The sequence below is a fragment of the Lycium barbarum genome, chromosome 10 (assembly GCF_019175385.1).
Source record: "Lycium barbarum isolate Lr01 chromosome 10, ASM1917538v2, whole genome shotgun sequence".
NCBI classification, from domain to species: domain Eukaryota; kingdom Viridiplantae; phylum Streptophyta; class Magnoliopsida; order Solanales; family Solanaceae; genus Lycium; species Lycium barbarum.
In genome coordinates, this window is record NC_083346.1 from 77,847,231 (window position 1) to 77,873,277 (window position 26,047).

General features: G+C 38.1%; 1 long non-coding RNA gene across 2 annotated transcripts; it reads left to right on the plus strand.

The window, feature by feature from the left end:
- Positions 1-7,618: 7,618 nt before the first annotated feature.
- LOC132613548 (uncharacterized) lies at positions 7,619-12,505 on the plus strand. 2 transcript variants are annotated; one of them, XR_009572002.1, is made up of 5 exons: positions 7,619-8,547; positions 8,669-9,023; positions 9,132-11,257; positions 11,797-12,037; positions 12,176-12,505. It is a non-coding gene; the product is annotated as an uncharacterized LOC132613548 (long non-coding RNA). The 2 variants fall into 2 exon arrangements; XR_009572003.1 differs by having other exon boundaries at positions 9,151-11,257.
- The last annotated feature ends 13,542 nt before the right edge of the window (positions 12,506-26,047 follow it).

A 26,047-nucleotide genomic window follows, 5' to 3' on the forward strand; every position in this document is an offset into this window, starting at 1 on the left:
ATGAGAAGAAGGCGGATATAGATTTTGCCACACATCCTTCTTACAGAAATAGAGAACAGACCGACAACTTTGACATTGTGAATGTAGACAATCTCCCGCAACAAGCTCCCTCTAGCATGTAAGAATCTCTTCTAATAAAAAACACAATAAATACATCTTTTTTTTTCGTGGGTTTTGATAAGTAAATTTTTTGATCATTTTTGTTCAGGGATTGTGGTGTGTATGTGGCAGCCTTCGCTGAATACTTGAGCTCAAGTGAAGTCATCCCAACCGAATTCGATGGAAAGTTACTCCGTATAAGATACAACGCCCTTTTATGCGACTACGCATGGGATAAGTCAAACAACAATGCATCAAGTGATAACGAGCAGCCTCCAAGACCAATTAGACCAGCAGTTGATTACGATGAAGTTGATAAAGAGGATCTTGATTAGGCCACCAATTCTTTTGTGTTTTTGATTTTCATGTTGAACAATAGCATAGTTGGTTGCGACTTTTGTTGCTGTTTTTTCATTTTGGACATATCGTTTCATGTGCAGTAATGATTTTTAGGATGATTAATATTGAACACCACCTTATGGTTTTTATATTGTTGTTTCTTTCAAGTATGTTATTCTTTCAATGCATCTGTGAAATGTATTCATTTAACAAAGTAGTATATCTAACCATTTAAATACAGTCGATATATACAGAAAATATAACTCAGATATATTCCATAAGTCCATTTTTTAATGTACAGTGTGTTACAAAATTTAAAATTTCATCTAAATACACTTCAAATATATGTAAAATATATATTAAATATAGTTAACAGTAAACCAGAATAAGTATTATCTACCAGATCAGACAAAATGCAACTAAAATATAACCAAAATATATACGAAATACAACTATTAAAGCATAAATCCAAAACAAAAGGTCAAATCAGTTAACATAGAGTAGACTTTCCAAATCCCATTTAACCACCAATATAGCATTACATTGAAAAACATCGGATGTTCAACCATGTGAAATACAATCATACTAGAATAATATGAATTCAAGATGAATTCATTTTTTATTTTTAACTGAAATTTAAAGTAGAATTGTCTTAACAAATAAAATCAAAATGGACTTATTTATTCTTCTTATTGAGCGGCGCATTATCACACGAACGCCTGTTATGACCAAGACGTCCACATTTACCGCAGGAATTCCTGCGTTTACCAATCATCAACTCCTGTAATGGCTTGTCCCTCTTCTTTTTTGGCCTCCCAGGGGGTCTCTTATAGATCGGTGGAATAACAACTTCATCTGATATACTTTTAGGAACATTCCACTCGGTCTCATTGGGAAGAGGATCAACTGGCACATCATATGTGTTCACAACTGCTTCCGGCTTGAATAAATCCGAACAATATGCATCAGCAGTCAAATTTTTATTCTTCAATACTGCCCATGCATGAGAACACAGTATCTCGTCCAGTTGGAACATCCTGCAGCTGCAAGTTTTCTTCTTCAAATCTATTATGAAACGCCTCGGTCCATCATTCACTGTGTAAACATATTCAGTTGACGCTTCAACCTGAGAACCATTTAACCAATAAACAAGCATTACCTGAGCAGTTTTACCATATTGGGAATATATATAAATATACATTAGATATAGTAAAAATATAGATTAAATTTTTGTGTTGCAAACAAAGATACTCTCATTCGTATTGATTTATACTCGTTGATCGACAACATCTCTTGATACCGCCTGATCAGTGTTGTGAATGTGTAGGTACCATTTTTTCTATTTGTGCAATTCCATCTACCAAACATCTTCCTCACTTCTTCAAGGAAATCAAAAATGTGTAACTCTCTTGCAGCAACTAGTTTTCCATTAATACATTCGGCTATATTCGAAGTCATTTTCCATCGTCTGTTAACAGGTGAATAAAGCCTAGACCATTTATCTCTTCCAGCATCTTCTAGGTATCGTTTTACCTGAATATCAACATTCCCAATATTCTCCATCAATTTATCGAACTCATCCTGGCTGTATGCCTTCGCTAGTGAATAAAATATAGGACTCAACACCTCACTGTTTGTTGTGTATTGCTTTGTCACATTTTTCCACAAATGCCATATACAAGCCAAATGAGGAACAGTAGGATACACCTTAGAAACTGCGTGTATTATGCTTTCATGTCTGTCGGACACGACACACATATTTTGCCTAACACCATAAGCTTGCTTGAACAGTTCAAAGAACCACGTCCAAGACTTATTATTCTCAGAATCTATCACACCATACGCTAGTGGTAGGATATTACCTACAAAAATCAGTATATATTTATAATATATTCAACACATATTTCAACTGAATTTGATCTCACACTATATTTTTAGCAACATCATTTATAAAACAACAATATATATTTACAATATATTTACCTCATATTTACAGTGTATTTCAGCATATAATATTCACAAATTAACACCAGCAATATATCCAGAGTATGTTTTTAGCAGCTTTATGTTATATCCCGTATTTTTGAACCTCGGAGCATCTGCTGGGGTGGGGCCCACATACCGAGATTTTTTTTGGAACATCTGAAAAGTCATATGAATCACATATGTAAAGTTAAACACAACTCATGAAGTACCTTTGGACCAAATCAAAGTGGAAACCCTCCAAACGAATATTTTTAAGAAACCGTTTTCGGGTGACCTGACTTTGGGGGGCAAAAACTGTATTGTAAGTTTGGAATTTCGAAAATACCTTGAAATAGAAGTTGTAGATAATTGAATTAGCTTTCCATCCATAGGTCGTGGATTCCCAGGTGACGTCGGTACAAGGAGATATGAACGTTTTAAGGTCGAAAGGTCAGTGGGCTAGGCCCAACTCGGGACCAACCGAGTTGGCCCAAAAAAATGAAAAAAAAATTCAGGCCCAAGTGAGGAGCCATTCGGCCATGGTCCATAAAAAGGATCCAAGCCCATGGATTAAGTCATGTGGTCAATGAATAAAAGACCACTTAATCATCGAAATTCCATAGAACTTTCAAGAGAAAGAATAGGAGGAAAAACAAGAGACAAACAAGAACAAAAAGAGGGCATTTCGGGTTTGGCCATAGAAAAATCACCCCTCAAAATCTTGCCTCTAAAATTATTTTCTTGTTGAATTCCTACTAAATTAAGTGTCCTCTACAACTTGGTGTAATTGTTTTGGAAGAAGGAGCACTTATTTCTTCAAGTTGACAACTTGTTCAAGTGAAGAAGTTTGTAGAAAAAGGTAAGAATCAATTCCTTTTTCTTATGTTATGAAGGTTTGTTTATGTTGTGGTATGTGGAAATGAGTAGAAATTATGGAAATAAGGAAGTTTGCAAAGTGGGTATGTATATATATATGTAGCCATGGGTGTATATATGTTGTATACATATATGAGTTGAATTTTATGTTGCATTCTAGTTGTGGTTATGATGGAAATTATATTGGGAATGAAAGTTGAATGAATTTTGGTTGAAGTTGGAATATAGATGATTATGTCACTTTAGAATAATTTTGTGATATTATGGAAATGAAGTTGTTAAGATGTGAATTATGATTATGGTTGATGAATTTGGAAGTTGGAAACTTGTTATGAAGTTGTATGCCAAAGATTTGATGTTTTGCATAAGTTATGATTTTGGCGGAAGATTGTATATCATGTATATCGAGTGTATATCTTAAGGAAAACGATATGAAATGTTTCTAGAACTATATGGTGATGATCATGATGGTTGTTGAATATGAAATTATTGATCTTAGTTGAAAGTTGGGTTGAATTGAAGATTATGTCAACTTGTGAGAAAAATGACTAGTTGAAGGATATTTGTGTTTTTAATGTTCATTGTTGATATTGTTGTTGTCGTTTGGGTTGTTGTTGATGATTTATAGCCGAGTTGAATTCTCGGGGTGTCATATGTATAGGGGAAGTGCTGCCGAAATTTCGGTAGCCAAATATGCTTAAAGTTGAAATAATGGCATTAATAATTCACAATTGGTAAACTTGACCAATTGCAGTTTTTCGACGAAACGGGAAGTGAGATTGGAAAGGCTTAAGGAGCGTGAAAGATATGTAAAGCAACCCCAATTCTTCCCTTGGCATGCCCCTAGTGTGTTAGGGTCGGATCCGGGCCTCGAAGGACCTCTTGGCCCTCGGAATCCGCAAGACAAAATTTCAGTTTTTCCTTCAGTAGAATTGAACCATTTTGATACGCTTTTTCTGAAATTATGCAATTGTGCTCTAAGTTACTCAGAAAGTCATAGAATGTCTGTATAACCTTCGTAGATGATATTATATGTTTAGAGGGCACAATTTGAGCCCGCCACCTTATTTGTTCTGAGGCGGGCCCACTATTTACGTTTTTGCCCCTAATGTGTTAAAGCTTCCTTTTTAAGCGATTTTTGAAAGAAATGTTTTAATTACCCTACTAATCGCTTAACGAATATTATTTTAAATATTCTGTTAAATATTATAAATTATTTTGACACTCGGAATGACTTCGGGAAAGTTATACTTCTGTAATTTATTATGATATCCGAAATACATTTATTATGATTCCGTCCGACCCCATTGGATTTGTTTGTCTTTGATACGCTTCATCGAGTCTTTGAAAACATTTATTATATTTTTAAATTGCATTAGTCTCTCACTACTCCATTCGTGGATGTCCCAATGTTTCCCACACTGAGCCCGGGCCAGGATATGTTGTCAAGCGTAATTCTCTGCATTGTTCGCCGCGTCCCGGTGTGAGGGGGCAGGTATACGCGTACATGGGTCTGTGGAGTATGATGTGCCATGTCCGCCTATTCTGATCTGATCTGTATGGCCATTTTGATATGACATTATATGATACGGGGCCACGCCCCTTTTTCTGATTCCTCTGTATAGTGGCACCAGCGTCGGGAGGGTGGCCACATTCTGTCTGCCGAGTCCCGTGTCAGGGACCGGATATGATATGATATGACATATGTTTCTGTACGCATTCTGTCTGTTTTGGAAATATGCATTTGACACTCTGGATTCTGTACTCATTTTCTGTAACCATTATGATTTGACTTCTGTGATTCTGCTTTACATATTCAGTACATATTTCGTACTGACCCCCTTTCTTCGGGGGCTGCGTTTTCATGCCGCGCAGGTACAGACGACAGGTTTGCTGATCCACACGTTTAGGATCCTATTTCTGCTATTTGGGGCGCTCTCTTCTACAGAGCCCATCTTTTGGTACAGTCTGTCACTGCTATCTGGATATGTACTTTGTTCAGGGTATGACGGGGCCCTGTCCCATCTTATGATTATGATATGTTCTGTAGAGGTCTGTGGATACATCTGTGTGGGTTCTGTACATATGTTTGGGATATTCTGTTCTGTGATGGCCTTATCGGCCTATGTGTGCCAAGTCTGCTTTTCTGCTAAGTTCTGTAGCGACCACTAATATTATTATTATATTATTATTCTGTTAATATGCTAATTTGGGGTATCGGGTACGTATAGGTGCCCAGCTCGGGCACTGGTCGCGGCCCACGGGGTTGGGTCGTGACACTTTATTTGCAAATCAATAAGCATAATGTTGTATTTATAAAAAAAACATTCATAGAATAGAATTACACATACCTGCTCCATCCAAAGTACTTGCCGACACAAATGTACCATTATACGTTGATTTAAGGTGTGCACCATCCACTACAACTATTGGTCTACAACACTCGAATCCCTTTATGAATGCTTTGAGTGCTACAAACAAATACATAAACTCATTTTCTGGTGATTTATGCATTTTAACGAGCGATCCAGGATACGTTTTATCAAGTATGTATATATATGCCGGCAACTTCTTGTATGAATCAGCTGGATCACCTCTGAAATTTTTTATAGCCTTCTCTCTAGCTCTCCATGCCATCATATAAGAAACATCTACGCCGAATTCATTTTTAACATCATCTATTATATCCCCAGGTGTGACCTTCCTTTTATGGTTAGTTATTTTCGCCTTGACAACCGCTTCTCCAATAAACCAACTTGTTGCTTGTCTTTGTGAATACACCTTGTCCTTCAACGGACATGTATGTTCGTCATCGAAAGCTCTAACCCTGAACATTTCATAATCCCTAATTCTCGACGCTCTGAATTTCCATTTACATTCCGGCGACCAACATGCCAGAGTGTAGCTACATAATACAATGCAAATAGTACATATTGAATCAATTATATACAGTATAAATATACAAAAATATATCAGAAATATATTGCATCAAACATTTTTAAAATTAACAGTGTGCTAAATAAGTTAACAAATCATCTCAATATAGTACAAATATAACAAAAATACATCTTCACTTTCCGTTACCAGAATACATTTAGAAAATCATACCTTATAGCATTCGATCTCTCTGTTTTGAAATTGAATCTTTCACGAATTGCGTATTTCGTCATCGCAATTTTCAAAGTTTCCTTATCCTGGTAAATTTGATCGACAAAAATTCCTTTCGCTTCCGGTTTCGAAATTACCAAATTGTTATCATTCCCAAACAAAACAACAGCCTTTCCTGTAGAATCACAAACTTTCATACCATCCCGATTCTAGTTATATCCAATTTGCAGCACATCATCTCTAATAATACGATTACCAGTTGCACCATCCTCAACATCAAAATCATGAATACTAACGCACATTGGATACATACCCAAAACTCTGTTTTCTCTCTTAAGCTCAACGTACACACGAACTCCCATGTCGTTGTGTATTTCAATTGGTTGAAAATCGCCTTCAACAGTATATTTTATTGAAATAGTTTTCCTAACAGTATCCACACCTAATTGATTTGTAATCGTACAAACTAACTCATCGTAATTGCAATTATCAATGAATACAACAACATCAATTTTGTAATTCACAAAACAGTTCTGATCGTTCCAAAAACCAGAATGACGGATCAACGCAGTTACGCTTGTCATTATCCTGTTGTTTTCGAATACAACAATGTGTTATATTCAATTTAGCTGAAACAATTTCAGAAAAGACGAACAAAAAAAAAAGTTTGCAGTGAAAAAATCGTTACCTCAATTATGAACTCAACTTGATGAAATCAAATATATATTCGTCGTGATAATCAAGCTCTGTTCACTGGTTTGATATTGTTATTTTTCAAAGATTTTTGATGAACTAGTTTTTGAACCTTTTTATTTTTGGTTAAAAATATGATTGTACTTTTTGAATTCAATTTTTTTTTTTTGAATTTGTTAGCTGTTTGAATGAGATATGGAATCAGATATGGAATGGGAGGATATTTGCGTGAATCAGGGAACAATAGAACCGATTATAATTTAAATTGGAAAAGATTTTGTTTCCATAAATATAACACTTTCAGTTAGCATCGCGTCTGTATTTCCGCTATATTTATACTATATTTTGGTATACCCGACTACTAGCTAAAATACAGAGTCATCTAGCTACAAATTGTAAATATAGAATATGTAGTTATAGGTTGTTAGAAGGAGCTAAAAGGTAGCTGTTTGTGAAAATTTTACAAATATATTTACTACTTGGTCCTGTACGACTTAAACTTGTGGCAGACATAACAAATAATGACTGGCCCAATTTCTGAGCTGCTGTCCGGTCCAAACACATATAGCCCAATGAACAGATGAGCGTATTTTTCATCTCCTTTGTTTGCTAAGTCAAGGAACTGAGCTGCTATCTTCATCTCTGTCAACACCCCCCCTCAAGTGGGATCCGGGGGCTCGGACTTCCAACTTGCCTAAGAAATGAAGATGAAGTGGACCAGCTAATGCTTTGGTGAAGATATCTGCAATTTGTGAAGAAGAAGGCACAAAAGATAAAGAGATAAGGCCATCAAGTAATTTTTCCCTCACGAAATGACAAATATGTTTGGTGCGTTCGTGAAATACTGGGTTCTTTGCTATGTGAATTGCAGTTGGTTATCACAGTTCACATTAACAGGAAGAGACAATGTAACAGACAGGTCACTGAGGAGACGAACTACCCATGAAATTTCTGCAACCAAACGGCGAAGAGACCAATACTCGGCCTTATCTGATGAAAGGGAAACAACTTGTTGTTTCTTTGATTTCCAAGAGAGTGGAGAGTCACCCATCGTCAAATAGAAACCACTCACGGAGCATCGAGAATCAGAGCAAGAAGCCCAATCGGCATCACAAAATCCTAGAAGCTGAAAACAAGGTGCAGCGGATAAGAAAATCCCCAATCCGGGATCATTTCTGATATATCTAAGCGTATGGAACGCTGCCTGGAGATGGCCCTGTTTTGGATTCTGCATATATTGGCTCAAGGTTTGTACAGCATAAGACAAATCCGGGTGAGTATGTGTGAGAAAATTCAGCTTGCCGAGCAGCCATTTGTAAATGGTCGGATCAGGTAGAGGCTCGCCACAGTCAGAAGATAGCTTGAGTGTCGGATTGAGGGGTGTAAAAACAGTTCGATGCTCAAGAGAGTCATATTCGGACAGAAGATCAATGGCGAACTTTCTCTGAGTCACAACAAGCCTACCAGGTTCATGTAAAATTTCCATTCCTAAGAAATAACTCACCTTTCCTAAATCTTTGATGCAAAATTCCGAGTCAAGAAATAATTTCATCTCACTGATTTCTTCTTCGTGGTTCCCTGTTATTAGGATATCATCGACATATACGGCAATGACAGTAATAAAAGTTCCAGAGGATTTGAAGAATAAAGAATAGTCATTAAGAGATGAAGTAAAACCTCTAGAACCCAAGGCAGAAGAGAGTCGGGCGTACCACTGACGAGAAGCCTGTTTGAGCCCATAAAGCGACTTACGAAGTCGACATACATGAGAAGGAGATGGTGGAATAACCCTCGGTGGAAATTTCATAAATACTTCCTCATTTAAATCACCATGGAGGAAGGCGTTGTTGACGTCAAGCTGATACAAGTTCCATCCTTTCTTTATTGCAATGCTTAATATACACCGGATAGTCGTCATTTTCACAACTGGTGAAAACGTCTCGGTATAGTCTATACCTTCTCTTTGTATATCCCCCCTTATTACTAACCTCGCTTTTAGACGTTCTAATGTTCCATCTGATTTTACCTTTACTTTGTATACCCATTTACAGGGAAGTGCTTTCTTTGCAGGAGGGATCTTAACCACATCCCATGTTCTATTGGAATCCAATGCCTCAAGTTCTTTATCCATTGCAACTTGCCAACGTGGGTGTAATGCTGCCTCTTGTAAGAATTAGGCTCAGTAATGTTGCATATGGAATTAACAATCTGTTTGCTTTGTTGTGAAAGAACATTAAAAGAGTATGAATGAAAAGGTATTAATGGTGGATTTGGAGAAATAACTGAATAAGCTGCATCACATACATAATCAGAAAGATAAGAAGGAGAGTGATGTTGTCTGTTAGATCTGCGTGGTGCCTGTACTGGATCTTCTTCAACTATTGTAAGGGTAACAGGTGTACTGTTAGGTTGAGTATCAGTAGGTGTTGTATAATTTGTGTCTTCTGGTGACATTTGAGGACTTAAAATGAGGTCCTGATGGGAAGAAAACAAGGGTGAAGCCTTGTTTATAGAAGGAAAGAGTGCTGGAAATAGTTTTGACATAGACATGGAGTGAGAAAAGGGAAAAATGGATTCAGAGAACTTTACATCTCTGGATATCATAACTTGATTTGTCTGGAGATTCAAAACTTTATATACTTTTTGAGCAAATGGATATCCTAGAAAAACTCGTGGTAAGGCTCTAGGCATTAGTTTGTCACGATTTCTTGTTAGTGTGGAAACAAAACACAAACATCCAAAAGGCTTGAGGTTAGAATATTTTGGTGACTTTCCAAACAATACTTGAAAAGGGGACTTGTTGTGTAGTACCTTAGAGGGAAATCGATTGATCAAATAGGTTGCAGTTAAGAGGCAATCACCCCAAAACTTCTTTGGTAGGTGTGATTGATATAGTAAAGCCTTACATGTTTTTAATAAGTGCTTGTGCTTTCGTTCTACCACCCCATTTTGCTGTGGTGTACCAACACATGAGGTTTGATGTATTATACCTTTAGAAGAGAAAAAATTTAAGTGGTTTATCCCTGTTCCCAATTCACAGGCATTGTTAGACCTAACTATCTTGACTTTTGCAGAGAATTGTCTTTCAACTAGAGATAAAAATGACTTCAAAATGGGAAAAGCACTTGATTTTGTGAGTAAAAGATAAGTCCATGTAGCTCTAGAGAAGTCGTCTACAATTGTGAGAAAATATCTTTCTCCTTTGTATGTTGGTACATTATAGGGCCCCCAGGTATCTATGTGTATTAATTCAAATATCTATTTCGCAGAAATACTGCTTGTTGGGAAAGGTAGTTTTGCTTGTCTAGCCATAGGGCAAATCTCACATGGGAAATCATGTTTTTCTTTGGATGCTATTTTCAGTCCTTTGATATTTCTCATAGCATGATAAGGTAAATGTCCTAAGCGAAAATGCCAAAGCTTTGTAGAAGTAGGAACATTAGAAATTGTAATTTTATTGATACTGGAATTGGACTGAGATGGAGAATCTCCATTTACAGTGGACCGAAATGACTCAGAAAATGGTAAAAACTGATTACTAGAACCTACATTCAAAGACTTAACGTTATTCTTGGAAAAAAAGACTAAACAGATACTGAAAAAGACTCAGAAACTTGGGACTTGGTGCAATTTTCATCCAGTACATTTTGGCCACCAATTGCTCTACCAAACACCACGCGCATCTTCAGGGAAAGGACCTGTAATTTGCAAGCATATTTGTTAAAAATCACATCACAGTCAAGCTGTCTACATAGTTGGTTGATTGAAAATAGATTGTGTTTGAAAGAAGGTACATAAAGGACATTGTGCAATTCAATGTCAGAATTTAAAATTATGGAGCCAAAGCTGAAAACCTTTACTCTATAAGAATTTGGTAGCTTTACTAGAATGGGATTGTCTAATTGTTGGATGTTATGCAAAAGGTTTTTATCATGAGTCATATGTTGTGATGCCCCCGAATCTATTATCCAAATATTTGGACCAAGGGTAGTAAAGCAACAATTAAAAGCATCAGAGATTGAGCATTTACCCACACAGTTGGCACTAGCGTTAGCCTCAGAACTTGAAGCATTGGAATTTCCGGCTTGCACAGATTGTAGCATTTGAATCAGTTTCTCACATTGGTCATTTGAGAACCCTTGTGGATTCATGGTTCCAGGCATGAAGTTTTCAGCAGGTTGTGTTATACTTCCTTCCTCTATGATCCCTGCATTGGCCTAGCTATTTCCAGAAGTCCTCCTAGGTTTAGTGAACTTGAAGGATGGTGGATAACCAACCAACTTGTAGCACTTCTCCTTTACATGTTCCTGTTTCTTACAATAAGAGCAAAAAATGTTGTTTCTTTTCATATCTGTGTTAGTGTACTGATTAGATATCTGATTATTTCCTTTGTACTCATTGTTGCCTTTGTAAGTGTTCCATTTTTGTCCATTCACATTAAAAGCAGTAGAATCATTGCTACTATTAACCTGATTTCCAGATTGTACCTCTCTTTGAGTTTCCTCATGCAATATAATTGAATATGCCTGTGCTGTGGTAGGAAGGGGTTTCATCATGAGAATATTTCCCCTTATGCCAGAATAGTTTTCGTTCAGTCCCATAAGGAACTGAATTAATTGTTGATCCTCATTCATTTTTGCATTGTGTGTTTTTGCACCACAATTGCAATCACAACTACATGTCATAAAAGTATTGGGTACCTTTGTTTGATCCCAGATCCTTTTGAGCTTGGTGAAGTATCCAACCACGTCACTGGTTCCCTGAGAGATGTTGTTAAGTTCTCTCAGTAATTGAAATATCTTTGTGCCATTGGTCTGTCCATATCTCTGTTCGAGTTCACTCCAGAGATCTTCAGCAGTTTGAGAATAAATTACACTTTCTGCAATTTCTTTGCCAAGGGAATTCAGCAGCCAGGCCAACACCATGTCATTGTACCTTCTCCATTGCTCAAACAAAGGTGTGTCCTCTGCTGGCCTTTTACACCCTCCATTGATAAATCCTAATTTATTTTTAGCAGAAAGTGATATTAGCACACCCCTTTTCCAATTCCCATAGCTTGTACCATCAAAGGTAATGTTAATTAGATTCATTCCAGGTGAATCCGAGGAAGTGAGGAAGTAGGGATGGCTTGCATCAACCATTTTGGAAGAGGTTTGTTCAAGTGCTTTAGAAGTAGCACCTTCAGTTTTTGTCTCTGCCATGGTGAAGGATATTTGAAAAAGTGAAAGGATCGATAATCAAGTTGTTGCTCTTGATACCATGAAAGAAAAAAAAAGGAACTTAGGAAAATTTTCTTTTATTTACTGTGTGTTTTACAAAGCAGCGTATGCTGTACATATATACACCAAGGCAGCCTAAACTAAGAGTTCTAACAAGACTCTATCTCTAATAGATAGACTCCTAATGAAACTACTTGAGATGATAAGCATTCACTATGTACAATATAAATACAACTACAACTCTATATAAATAAAAAAAATTGAACAGAAAATATATTTACTGCTTGGTCCTCTACGACTTAAACTTGTGGCAGACATAACAAATAATGACTGGCCTAATTTCTGAGCTGTTGTCCGGTCCGAACACATATAGCCCAATGAACAGATGAGCGTATTTTTCATTTCCTTTGTTTGCTAAGTTAAGGAACTAAGCTGCTATCTTCATCTCTATCAACACACCTATACTCTATAATCCAGCCAGCTAGCATGCATTAACTTTTGTTTATTGTACTGGATTGAACTATTTTCACAAATCTAAACTGACATAAATAAAACATGGAGAGGAGTTTGGAAGATCAAATTAATGCAATGAAAGATATGTGAATGATATGAGGACAGCTGTAGTGGTATTTTTGAGTAGCTTAGCTTGGTTGAAAACAATTTCACATTTACAAAAGATCAGCTACGTAAACATAAATTCAAAAATCACCTCTGAAGTCTAACATCTTTGATATGCAAATCTGAAATCTGGTAGCTAGCCGGTGTTGTTTTTGCACGACCTACTTCCTATCTTATGTCGTATTCAATTTTCGCCTATAGGATGGAACATGTTACTCTACCTGTTCTTTGCTAGCATCTTGCAAAATATAAACAGCAGGTAAGTAAAGAACTCAATGATTTTTGTATGGAAACCACTCGGCTCAGGTAAGTAAAGAACTCAATGATTTTTATGTGGAAACCACTCGGCTCAGGTAAGTAAAGAACTCAATGATTTTTATGTGGAAACCACCCGGCTCACAAAGACGATAAAAACCATGACCTACACCTCTGTAGGATTTTCCCCAAAACTACACTACTAAGATGAGCCTCTGCAAATTCAAGTTACAATCCCTGTAACTTAGGAACTAATCTCACTAATCTCCCCAGACTAGTAAGCAACCTTCAAGTTGATCCCCAACTTGAAATTGAATTTATAACGTTTTTGTACTAACTTGACTGCTTCTAATAAAGCAGATAAAGTAGAACTTGATAGCCCAACCTAATACAAGTTTTCTAGACTAAAGGACTGCAAGTATAAACTTTATTCTATAACTTCTTCAATCGTCTTCTCGTACTAGGGATGCACGCCTGGATTCTTGAATATTCTTGATATATCTTTTGATCGCTCAATATTCTGAATTCTCTCTTTATGGGTGCGCAAAACTTCTTCTTGGTAAGACTTGGATATTTATAACATTGAGTGCACAGCAAGTCAGCAAACACTAAACCCAATTCGAGTAGGCCCATGAGATGTTAGAGTTTGTGTTGTATTTGGATTCTTTCCTTGTTGAGTCCGCTTCTTGTTCTTGTAGCATTCTTACTAATCCCAACAAAAATGGCAAGGAAATCTGCATACCTGATCGCCAGGTCTTTACCATAAATCTGCAAATCCTAGTTGCTGTAGGACTTGCGCTGGAACATATTGATGAACCTATTTCATCCACCTGGTTCATTTGCCTCGGAATCTCTGCACTGTCTGAGGTAGAACATGTTCACAAACTGTTTCATCATCACCTTCTCATTCAATCCTGCAACTTTATCTTGAACCTGCTTTTGTGATGGATGATGAAACATGTTGACAGACCTATTTCATTGATCATGTGTTGCTCTCACGTCTGTCTTCTTCTACATTCAGATTTATTCATTGCTTGAATAAATCATGTCTTCAGCCTTGTCTCACTCTGTGACTCTGATTAGGTTCTTGCTCTGTGTTGGAACATGTTTGCAGGTCTGGTTCATATGTTTGTCTGCAACTCTATTTACTTTGAACAAAATACTTTGTCTGAGTCATCTTCCCATTTTCTACTTCATGATCTCTTCTCAGCCGTTCATCAACTGCACCTGGTGACTCTTTGTGATAGAACATATTTTCATGCTTGTTATATTCTTCTACTGAATTGCTTTGGGACTTGAGTCATTCTCATCTCCTTTGCTCTGGTACTTGTCTGCATCTGTCTCTGTAATGGAATATGTGTTTTGACTAGTTCCATTTTCCCTGTGCTTTCACCATTGCACTTATCTTGCATTGGCAAACATGTTTAAAAACTGGATTCATGTATATGCTCTTTTCTGAAGCCTCTTAGCAAAGGAACATGTCTATGGACCTGTTTTATTCATCTTATGTTGTATGTTATTTCAGGCCTTTTACTTTGTCTGGAACCACTGCTTTGTTTAATTGCTTTGTCAATTATCACATGTATCTAGACCTGGTTTTCTTTACATTGTAATTTCACTTTGTCACTTTGTCAGTCATCAAAACTTCATACATGGCTATACGCTAACAAATTCTCCCTTTGTGAAGATGACAAACACCTGTCTTAACTTATCTTTTAAGCAACTGTTCCACCCATTTTTCTCAAGGTAAACCAGGTTAGCATGAGTTAAAAATCAAGTAAGCACAGTTCATTAATCTTCCCCCTTTTGGCATCAGTAAAAAGTTAAGTTAGGATCAAGATGAATGCTCAAACTATACTTGTGTCAAGACAGAACATCACACACAATATAACATCGGCAAGGCAATGGCATTACACACATGTATCATAAGTTCATAGTTCAAATAGCAGTAAAACAGGTCATTCTAAGAAGACTCTGACTGTGCGAGTAAAACTAGGCAACTTCAATTTTGAGCTAGGAGGGAGGTTTAGAAGAGGACACAGGATCTTGGGTAAGAAATTTGAGTAGTTTCTGAATATCACTGGTATTTTCTTCCCTTTCCTTATCCAAAGCCTGTTGTAAGCCTTCAATACGATTATTCAGCTCTTGTTGCTCCAATCCATACTCAATATGAAGTTTGTCCAATTCTTCTTGATGACATCTCTTAAGGGCAGTAATCTCAACTTCTTTGGTTGCAATTTGATACAGTAAGTTTTGTCGTTCAATCTCGTCTCCTCCCTCTAGATTAGGTGGTGTAACTTATTCCTTGATTCCAATAACATCTTTTGTGTTATGATACTGCCACACCTTAACTGGTACTTAGAAGTACTCAAATATGTCTACCAACCAAAACCCGTATACAGGTGCATATTCCTTGTTACCCTTTTGAGCAATTCTAGTCATATGTTGAATCATGAGGCTGGGTAGATTTATTGGAGCCCCAGTGTCTATCTGTTCGATCAATACCATATCCAGACAACTGGCTCCACCTCTTCCTTGGCTCCTCAAAAGGATCATTTTGCGGACTATTTCAAAGTACAACTGGTGCAGTTTAATCATTTCCTTTTTCTGTACTCTCCTAGACCTCACAACATTTGGATTATTTGATATCTTATTGGTGATTTCCAAAGTTTTAGCAATGTCGGTGAGTGGTGGCCATTATCCCTTCATATAATGTGCCGACCCTTCCGAGGGTATATGTAAGATTTCACTTAACACTTGAGCAGTAAGAGTAAAATGCACTCCAAGCACAGTGCTGGTCACAGTGGTGTGTGTAAAGGTTGCATTTGTGTAAAACTCGATTACCTGCTCCCGAGCCATCTTCCTTTCTTCTACTCTGGGTAGAAATAAGTTGTTCTATCCCTGTAGTGCTATATTTTCCAGTAAGATAATCATCTCTATTCTTCTTCTTGACCAATAATCACTCTATCTCTCAATACAACTCTTGATTTAAACTGAATAGCCCTATCAACTTTAGAGAGGGTTACTTTCATTTCTTCTTCATGATTCTCAATTTCATCAACTACTTCATGTGTAGATGCAGAGTGCACTTCTTCTTCACTTTCATCCCACTCATCCCTCAGCTTGGCCTGAACCTTTCTTGTTGATGAACTATTCTTGATGTCAGACAGTTTAAATCTCTTAGTGGCAGCAACTTTTCCCTTTTTCTTGTTGTTTCGTTTTGAGCTTTCACCCATCGTCTCATCATTTCCTCCTGAACTATTAGTCCTGGTCCTCATATGTTTTGACTTCTTGCTGGACTGCAATGCTTTTTCAAGTTCAACATCAGCTTGTTTCTTCTTGCCTCTGTTGTGAGGAGTTTTAGAGAGGACTTGACTTTCTTTTCTCACAACTATCTCCTCAATTGGTTTTACTAACGGCTCTCTAGATGCTTTTCTAAGTCTTTTTCTAACCTGTGCAATAGGAATCTCCCAAACATTTTCACTGGTCGCAATACCCATTTCTTGAACAGGTTGCATGACTTGTTCTATAGGTGCAACCTCTTCCTTGTCTGAAGCAGGTTGCTCCATTTGTTCGTCTGCTACCTGAGTGTCAGCTTCTTGAATCATTTCTTTTTCTCCGTCATTGCCTGAAATCGTACATCCTTCGGACATATCGTCTTCAACAGCTTTACCATCCTCCTCTTCTTCTATTTTCTCTCCCTTTTCAGTGTTGTCTTTTTCGACTTCTGCCCAACTAGCCCTATCTGATAAACTTGATTTCCCTTGTGGATTTTGTATTTGTTTCTCTCATTTTCTGCCCTAATTTGCTCAGTGCCTTCTTCTGTTTGTTTCTCACTCCCTGCTGCGGATCCCTCAGGCATTTTAGGATTTTCATTGTCGATACATTCTTGGATTTGTATAGGTTCTGAAACCCTTGGACTAGGAGTTATATGTCCATAATCTATTTCAGCTTCACCTGATTGAAATTATTCTGAAGATATTGGGTTCTCAACTAACCTTTGGGATGGCACAATGTTATCTTAGGGGTTTGTATCGTCGGGAATTAATTTCAGTGGTAAGGGATTTGAACTGGTTAAGCAGGGGTCTGAGAAGTTTTAGGAGAAGTGAGATTGACTCGTGTCGTTCCATAATTTTTGAGTTTAGAGAAGGATTTAGAAAAAAAAATTCAAGAGAAGGGAGTAATCACTTTCTGATGACTGAGGAAGATGTGTGGAATAGTGACTTGAATTTTGAATTTTCTAGAGGAGGGAGAGAGAAAATTGGTTTGATGGATACAGTTCAATTGCACGTTTCAAGGTGGTTTTTCTCTCCTAGTGTGTATCTTGAAAAGGGATTGACACGATGTTAGTGTGATTCAAATCGAGTCATTATTGCAAAAGAATCCTATTTAAAGTCTAATCCTGTTATGTATCCCTAGTTTTTCCTTTTAAGAGACCTTTAGGGATGAAATATGGTTGAACCGAGGGAGAATAACGAGTATTTTGTATTGTCTTAATGGCCTGTATGTGTATTACAAACATATGAATGGATGTACATACCTGTCGCCTGATGGAGTGTCCATGTTCCCTTTGCCAAGCCAATCTTAGTTTGACGACCTAATTCTAGTCAGTTTTTGAAGTTCGTGTGATCCCTTTTTGTTAACTCAAGGTTTATCCCCTTCTCATCACCGAACACAAGTTCCCCTATCAATATGCAATCCTTCTTCTTTTAATAAGAGTGACAAGCTTCCTTTTAATTCCAAATTTATAACCTTAAGCAAGCCTTTCTATAAGCTGATTTACTTGCTTCCTACCACTCTTCTCTTGTAGCAACGACCAGGGCCTTGAATTCGGATCCCAGCCTCATATAGCTCCTTCTTCTTTTCTTGATTCGTCTTTCTTTTCAACATATTGAGCTATGAGCTTCAGTTTCCATCTTATGCGGCTTGGGTCGATATTTGCGATTTGCCTCAGAGATATGATCAAGCTGGGTGAAATATGTTGAGTTACCTGTTCCTTTCTTTTGTCACTGATGTTCCGTGATTCATTACTCAAATTTATTACCAAGATCTTTAGGCTTCCTTTTGGGAATCCATCTAGCTTTCTAGGGTCAACGATACTTTCACAGGACTTTTCCAAGGTGTTGAAGTCAAGATCCTTCATAGTTGAGAGATCTATGTTGTCATCTTCCATCACAGAGTTATACTTACAACTTGATTTCCATGTACTTAGGCCTTTTCATCCAGCTTTCATAACAACTGATTCATTGTGTGCATCATCATCTTTCTTGTTTGAGCCAGTGTAGTCTTCCTCGATTTCTTGTGCTTGTAGGCTTACAACTCTGATGATCATGCCCACTGACTTACTTTACTCAACATTGTCTGTTAAGTGGTGCAGCATTTATCATGGTCTTCTCTCAAGGTGTTAGCCTTTTTGTTGTAGGCTATGCGTCCACCAAACAGTATATGGGAGAACATGGTTGTGTACCAGTTCCCTTATGCAATGTAGTATGTAAAGGACACATGATGTTACCGTGGAAAACTCCTTGCTCAAGGGATTAAAAACTACGACCTGCCCCAGTAGGATTTCAACTCCACTACATAAGTAATTTCAGATTACAATCGCTTGTAAGCTAGGAATTAACTCCCATAACCTTTCACCCTTACAATGAGTCTCTTGTAACCTAGGAACTAACCCCCGTAGTCCCTCAACACTTGCAATACTCTGATTGCAACAAAGCTCTACTTGACTAACTCTAGCCAAGGACCACTAATACACCTAGACTAACTCTAGCCTAGTGTACCACTCAAAAGCTTGTGGAAACACACTTCTAATAAGCACCCTTTGAGACTTTTGATTTACAAATTGCTTACTGTAAAGAGAAGAGCAGGTTTACAATTTAAGAACAAACAAACAAAGACTCAATAATATAAAGAACTTAGACTTAAATCTTGTGTCTGGATCAGGTTCTTTAACTTGTAGGTGACTTTGTTCTTGAGAGATCTTGAGAAAGTGTCGGCAGCTTTGCACGATTTAGATTAGGTTTTCAAGTCTAATCAATATGTTGCCATTATGTTGTATATATAGTGGGAGCATGTGGGATGGATAGAGACCACTCATTAATTTTGACCTAAAGCATGGGCCAACTCACAGTTGTACTTGTGTGCAGCAAATGGCTCGACTTTAAAGCTGTCTCTGTCGACAGTGCAAGGTTCACAGAAAGCTGATTATAGACCTGGTCTCTATCTGGTTCTGAAACAGTTTGACAATCATCAAAACACAAATTCCCTTAAAACTATTAATTTCTCCTTTTTGATGATGACAAACTCATAGGCTATGTTCCCTGTGAGAACCATCTTCCTACTTATTCCCCCTGCGAAGCAGACCGTCATTTTCAAGGCACCTGCAACATGTTAGCAACATAATACCATTTTCAACTGGAAGACAAAAATTGCCATAATATCATTACATATCAATCTTCCAGTTCTTCCCCCTTGCTCATCACATCTTTCCCACAGTTGTGAATGTACAACATCATAATCATTTATTTGACATGTCTTCCCCGTTAATCACCGCATGATTCAGTTCACTACACAATTATATCTTCCCCCTTTTGGTATAATCAAAAAGATTAAAGCAAAGCCAAGAAGAAGTTCAGATATATTAACTCAGAGACACAGGGGAAATATAATCATGAGTAAGATAGAGGAAAGCTGTCACGACCCAGCTAGGGGCCGTGATGGGTACCCGGGGCTAGCCACCGAGCACCACTCGTTATACTACTCCTCCTACTCATTTAATGTTCTTTTATCACATTTATACTCAGATTGCAGGAAAATCATATTTCATATGGGAACATAATTACTTTTACATACATGTGCCTCTCGGCCATCAAAATAAAATAATATGTATATATATATATATATATATATATATATATATATATATACATAATAACTTCTCGTGAGACCATCTAACCCACACTGCGCATCTACGAGCCTCTACTGGAGTGCTACTTGTAAGGACGGGACAAGACCCCGTCATGCCCAAAAATACACATATATGCTATACACAAAAGAATCATCATAAGCACCTCCGAACAAAGGAGTCCTCTCAATCGGCTAACAGCTACTACGGGTCTGGGTCGAGCTCTCCTCCCTGTCTACCTGTGGGCATGAACACAGCGTCCAAAGAAAACGGACGTCAGTACGAACATTGTACTGAGTATGAGAGGCATAAACAAAGAAATAAGACAATGAGGTAAAAGAAGTATCAACATGGAATAACTGTATCTGACTGTCAAGTGTAAAAGAAATAGTGCATGCTGACTTACTCATAATCATCATCATGTCATGAATGCATAAGTACATTTATAAGCTGCCCGTCCACATAGGTATGGTGTGATAATGTATAAGCTGCCCGCCCGTATCGGATCGGTGTAATAATCATAACATTAGCTCGCGTCCAAGCCTCCCGCGTCCGGGGTATCATCTCATGCCGCCCACTAGTGGTGTCTGCCCATGCCATTTGGCCATGGTGTATCATATAGCTGCCCGCCTTGGCGGTGACTGCCCGGCCAAATAGGCGCGGTGTTATATCATCATCATACATGCTCATCATAATATACTTATCGTAACATACTTATCATAATACATGCATAAGGCTTAAGAACAATTTTACTTTATCGGGGTGACGTAAGGTCGTGATCCCCCGATTTCATTATGAAGTAATCATTGACATTCTGCCTTACCTTGAAGGAAGTAGCATATAAGGTGAGTGTAAGCAATAGATAACATCACTATCATTATAGGACTCATCATATCATATCTCTTATCTTATATTACTACTCATGGATATGGGCTTTTAGCTATCCGGAATATAGAAACTCATGAAGAGGAAGGGAAATCATGCTATGAGATTCATGCCATTAGAAAGAAAGGACTAGCCTCACATACCTTTGACGTTTAACTAAGCTATCGCTTGCTTGTTCTCCTTCGATATCACGTTTCTACCTTCAAGAGAGAATTCGCACTAACGTTAGTTAATTCGACTATAAAAACGCGTGACTATTTCTAGGGAAAATTGGACAGCGCTTCTTTTGTTTATACTACTTTTCCTATATTCTATATCAACTCCCACACGTTCACAACAACATTCACAATATCGCAATCAACAATCATCATTTATATACATTGACCACAATCCACCATTTCTCTTAAATTTCTCCACATTTATGGTTATAGCTTACTATCGCGTTTCCTCATATATAATACTTATTTCATGGTCTAAATGTCATTTATAATGTATTCATAATCACAACACTCCAACATTCATAATTCAACCCAACTACCATCCAACCATGACACTATTCACTCATGAATGACCCATTTCCTATGTCGTTTTACAATTCAAGTATCTTAACCTTCCAATACCTTAAACAACATGGTTTAGTCATGAAACTTACCTTAGATGATGGTTGAACAAGCCTTGAATGGAATTACTTCTCTAGCATCAAAACCCTACTTCAGTTCTTTTGGGTTTCCTTGAGAGAGATGAACTTTAGCTAGGTTTCATACACTTTGTCTCATGGATTTGGTGTTATTGATCATGGATTTCCTTTGATTTTCTTGTAAATGAAGAGTGTAGAGTATTCTAGAGGTTTCTAGAGAGAAATATCGTGGAATGAAATGAATTTAATGAGCTTGGGTCTCCTTTTAATGACTTAAAATCTGATCCGGAATGAACAGTAGTTGAAGTGCACAGTGGTCGTAAACCCAGTTTACGGTTCGTAATCCAGTTTACGGGCCGTATTTCGTGGTCGTAATTAAGCATAACAAAACCAGAAAGGTATGCTGGGAATCATGGTGATTTACGATCGCAGTTTACGAGCCGTATTTCAATTTACGGTCCGTATTCCAAGTCGTATTTAACCATTTGAACATTTGACAGAAAGTTGAAGTTTTGTAAGTTTGGAATACGACATGGCAGTTTACAGGCCGTATACCACTTTACGGTCCGTATTTCATTTTACGATCGACTGGGCCAAAGTGCAAATCTGCAACTTTCACATCTTCAAAACCTATAATTAGTCATTGTGGAGCACAACCTATCTCTTGTTCCCATTGCCTTTGAAATCTTACTTAGGGTCGTCAAACGTAATTCCCTTTTGATTAAATCATCGTATACTCGTATTCTTCGTTAGTCTATTCGTTGTACGTTCACGGGGAAATTTCCGAGGTGTAACAAAAGCAAGCTAGCAATAATGCACAGGAACATAGCAATATGCTAATAGATAGATCAACACAAGTGCAGATAGTAATCAATTCATTATACACAAATGATAGTTAAACTACAAATCTGCCAAAATTTTAGGAAAAGGTGACTTCAATTTTATGAAAAAAGGATGTGGGATAGGAAGGATTTTCTGGACAAGGTAGAGACTTGAAGGGGCAGAACAAGTAGGTCAATTTCGATAGGCTAGGCGATCCTTCATCAACTCATCTTTGAGTGCGTCCACTTGAGTTCTCAGTTGATCCCTCTCTGCCCGTAACTTCTCAATTTCTTCTTCTGCTTCTCGACCAGAACCTGGTTCTTTTGGTCATTAAACCAGTTGGGCGTTTTGAAGGGAATTTTCCTCCCTGAGTTATTTGATCTCTGCATTTTCCGCTTCATGAGATTCAATTAGAATACAGAGGGTGGATGGACTTCCAGCACCTGGTCCCTGCGGCACAAACTCACACTCCTTCAAGGTGGCAGAGAGAGCACACGGTCCTTAGTTCCCAAGGAGGCTCTCCCAGTTCTTACATTAAAGTGCGCAAGGATTCGTTAAGAAAAATCCATACGGGAGACCAAGTCCACCTTGCACAATTCGTGCCACCTTACTCATTCTCTCAATCATGATGGCCGGCAAGTTGATTGGTTCAAAAAATGTAAGAGCTTCCATTAGAACCAGGTCTGCCACAGTGACGGTAGATCGTCCCTGCATCCTTGGCAAAAGCACTTTGCTGAAAAACTCGAGGACTAGTTGATGCTTAGGCTTAAGCTCATTCTTACAGAGACTAGCTTTTGCTGTTGACTTTGCAACTTTGACGATGACCTTTTTGAAATCTAGAGATCTCTTGTCTGCTACAGCTCTCAGTCCCGCTGTCTTTACTCCCAATATTTCCCCAAGTATCGACTCAGTAAGCACAAACTCTGTCAGATTCACTGTTAGGGCCAGAGAATTATCATTTATACAAAGCAAATTCTCATCCTTTTGTCCTTGTAGGTTCTCTTTATTCTTTCATCCTTCTACTCCACTACTTCTCTTCTTGAAGGAGCCTGGTCTCTCACTTGTACTCATCTTTCTTTTTTGAGTAACGATAGGCACTGGTTCCTCTCCTCTCTTCTCTTCTTGGCTTTGAAGACCCGCAATTTCACTCAGATCACCTTCCAATTTTCGGTTAAGTAAATGCTTATTTTCACTCACCATTACTTTCTTTGAATTTTTCTGTAACAAAGGTGTCTCCCCTTCATCTTCAGAGTCCTCAACACTCGGCATTTCTGCGGTACAACAAGAGCTTGAGTCTTCGGATCCAGTTAAATTACTACCGAGTGACCTCAATTTTTTTTTTTCAGCCCATTACTTTCTTGCAACATAGTTTCCCCCTTTTGTTTTCACTGATTTTCCATTCTTGCTACCCATCTGATCATATGTTTCCTTTTGACCAATGATAGCCGACAGGGATGCAAATTTCCTAGTCGTTCTACGCTTGCTGGGTTTTGAAGGAACGGGTATTGAGAAGGCTGAAGTTGCTTCATTTACTCCATCATCAGAGGAAGTTGAGTGCCTTGAGGGTGATGATTTTGGACTCTAGTTTCTCAGGCTTGATGAGGATTGGGGATGTTTGATAAGCCCTTGGTGATAGGACAGAGATGTGAAGAGTTTAGGCGAGTATTATACGAGAGAGATATACAAATAAAGTCTTGAAGTTCAAAGATTTGGGAAAGTGAAGAGAGAGAAGGATGAGGGGCAATGTCTTTGAAAGAGGCAGATGTGGTACTTTAGGATAGGTGTAAGAGGGAACAACTGATTTGTTCAAGAAGGAAGTGACGATTTGGCACAGACACTCTTTTGAAATTTCTTGGAAAAGGAAAAGACACGTGACATATCTGGCAATTTTCGCAGTTCAAAGACATTTATGAGTACTGAAAGAATTACTGACCTGAGATACAGAGACCTGGTCTCTGATCAAACCTTTTGAAGTATCAGGCCATCACTGTGAGCCGTGTAAAATTGCTTATGCTAGAATTCTCCTGATCCTTCCCTGCATGTATACCTGTAATGGTACAAAGGTGAGTTAGATATAGCCAAAAGACACTTGTCAACAATGTACCTTTTTACTTATTGTTGCCATTTTGAGTGATGCCTTTCTATAGCATTGTTCATCAGAGATCCTTCCTTTTATCATGACACCACACACATCCTGCTATAAGGGCTTTGAGGGGAGACTTCTTAACCATAGTTGCACCTTGGAGCTGTCACCGTTCATCAGTTTATGCTGACTGCTCCTTCTTTCTCCCACCCTGTTAAGTGATGCTAGTGATTGGATTTGGGAACCCAAACCAGCTTGGGTCCTTTGTAATTATAGAAGGGGCAAATCAGACTCTTTTTAGCCCATACGGGCAACACATTCCTTCTCTTCCTTAACTGTCCTTTCTTTTGAGGACCTGCTCCTTTCAATCTAGTTCCTTTCTTGACAACACTCCTATTCTTTTGAACAACATCAACCTTTATCTTATAGGACTCTTGGTGACGACTGGTTGGCCCGCAAGGAGGAAATGGCTGCTCTTTAGTTATGGGAACAAGTTTTTCATGGAGAGCATAGGGCATCTTTTCCTTCTCAAAGCCAATTCCTCTTCTGCCATTTCTATTTTTCTCAATTCTGGAGGAGATTGCGTCAGAAGACCAAGTCCACTTGAGAGTTTTGTCAAGGTCGAACTTAGCTCTTTCTAGATCTTTTCTTAGCAGGTCGTTCTTCTCAATTTCAGCAGTAAGACTTGACTTTACTTTCTGTAGATCAGCTTCAAGCTCTAAGGAAGTCTTACTTGTTACTTCTCTTCTTTTAGAGGAGGTTTCCATCGCTTTTCTCACTTGACATTCCAACAAGATATTTTGTTGGTTTGTCTCAAACACTTGTTTCTCCATTTATTTTGTTATCATGCATAGGTCCTCCTTAGTTAATTCTATTTCATCAAGAGCAAGATTCAACTTCTTTCTCTCAGCAACCAGAGCATGACATCAGTTAACATACTTGACAGTGATATGAGTTTTTTCTTAGAGTAATCTCTCAGGTTTTTCTTTACATCGAACAAATTTACCTCTTTGTTCTCATCATCAACATCACCCATGCTAGATTCAGCCGTGAGTGCAAGGTCTGACTTATGCTCAGTTGCTCCATCGTCAATTACCATCATGGATAAGTCCCCTTTGTCATTTTCATCCTCAGACTCACTTGAGGAGTCTCCCTAGGCCGCAAGTGCTTGCTTCACAATCTCATCAGTGACCTCTTTCCTTCTGACACTTATGTTGGGGACCTAGTTCCTCTTGACAGTTCTGTCATAATTGTCTTACCTATTTTGAGGACAATCCTTCATGAAATGACGAGATTTCCCACAGTTGTGATAGGAGTAGTTATTTCTGCTGGGGTTTCCTGTTTTGAGGAACATGCCATTTTTCTTTATCATTTTGTGAAACCTCTGTGTGAGATAAGCCATTTCGGAGTCAACATCACTAGACTCTCCCTTTGCAGCTTTGAGAACCAGGCTGGCTTATGAACTTGAGTTGCCACAAGATTTGGCTGTTGTTCATCCAGTGTTTCAGGTATCCATGTTGAGGAAGTGTGTGGGAGACCCG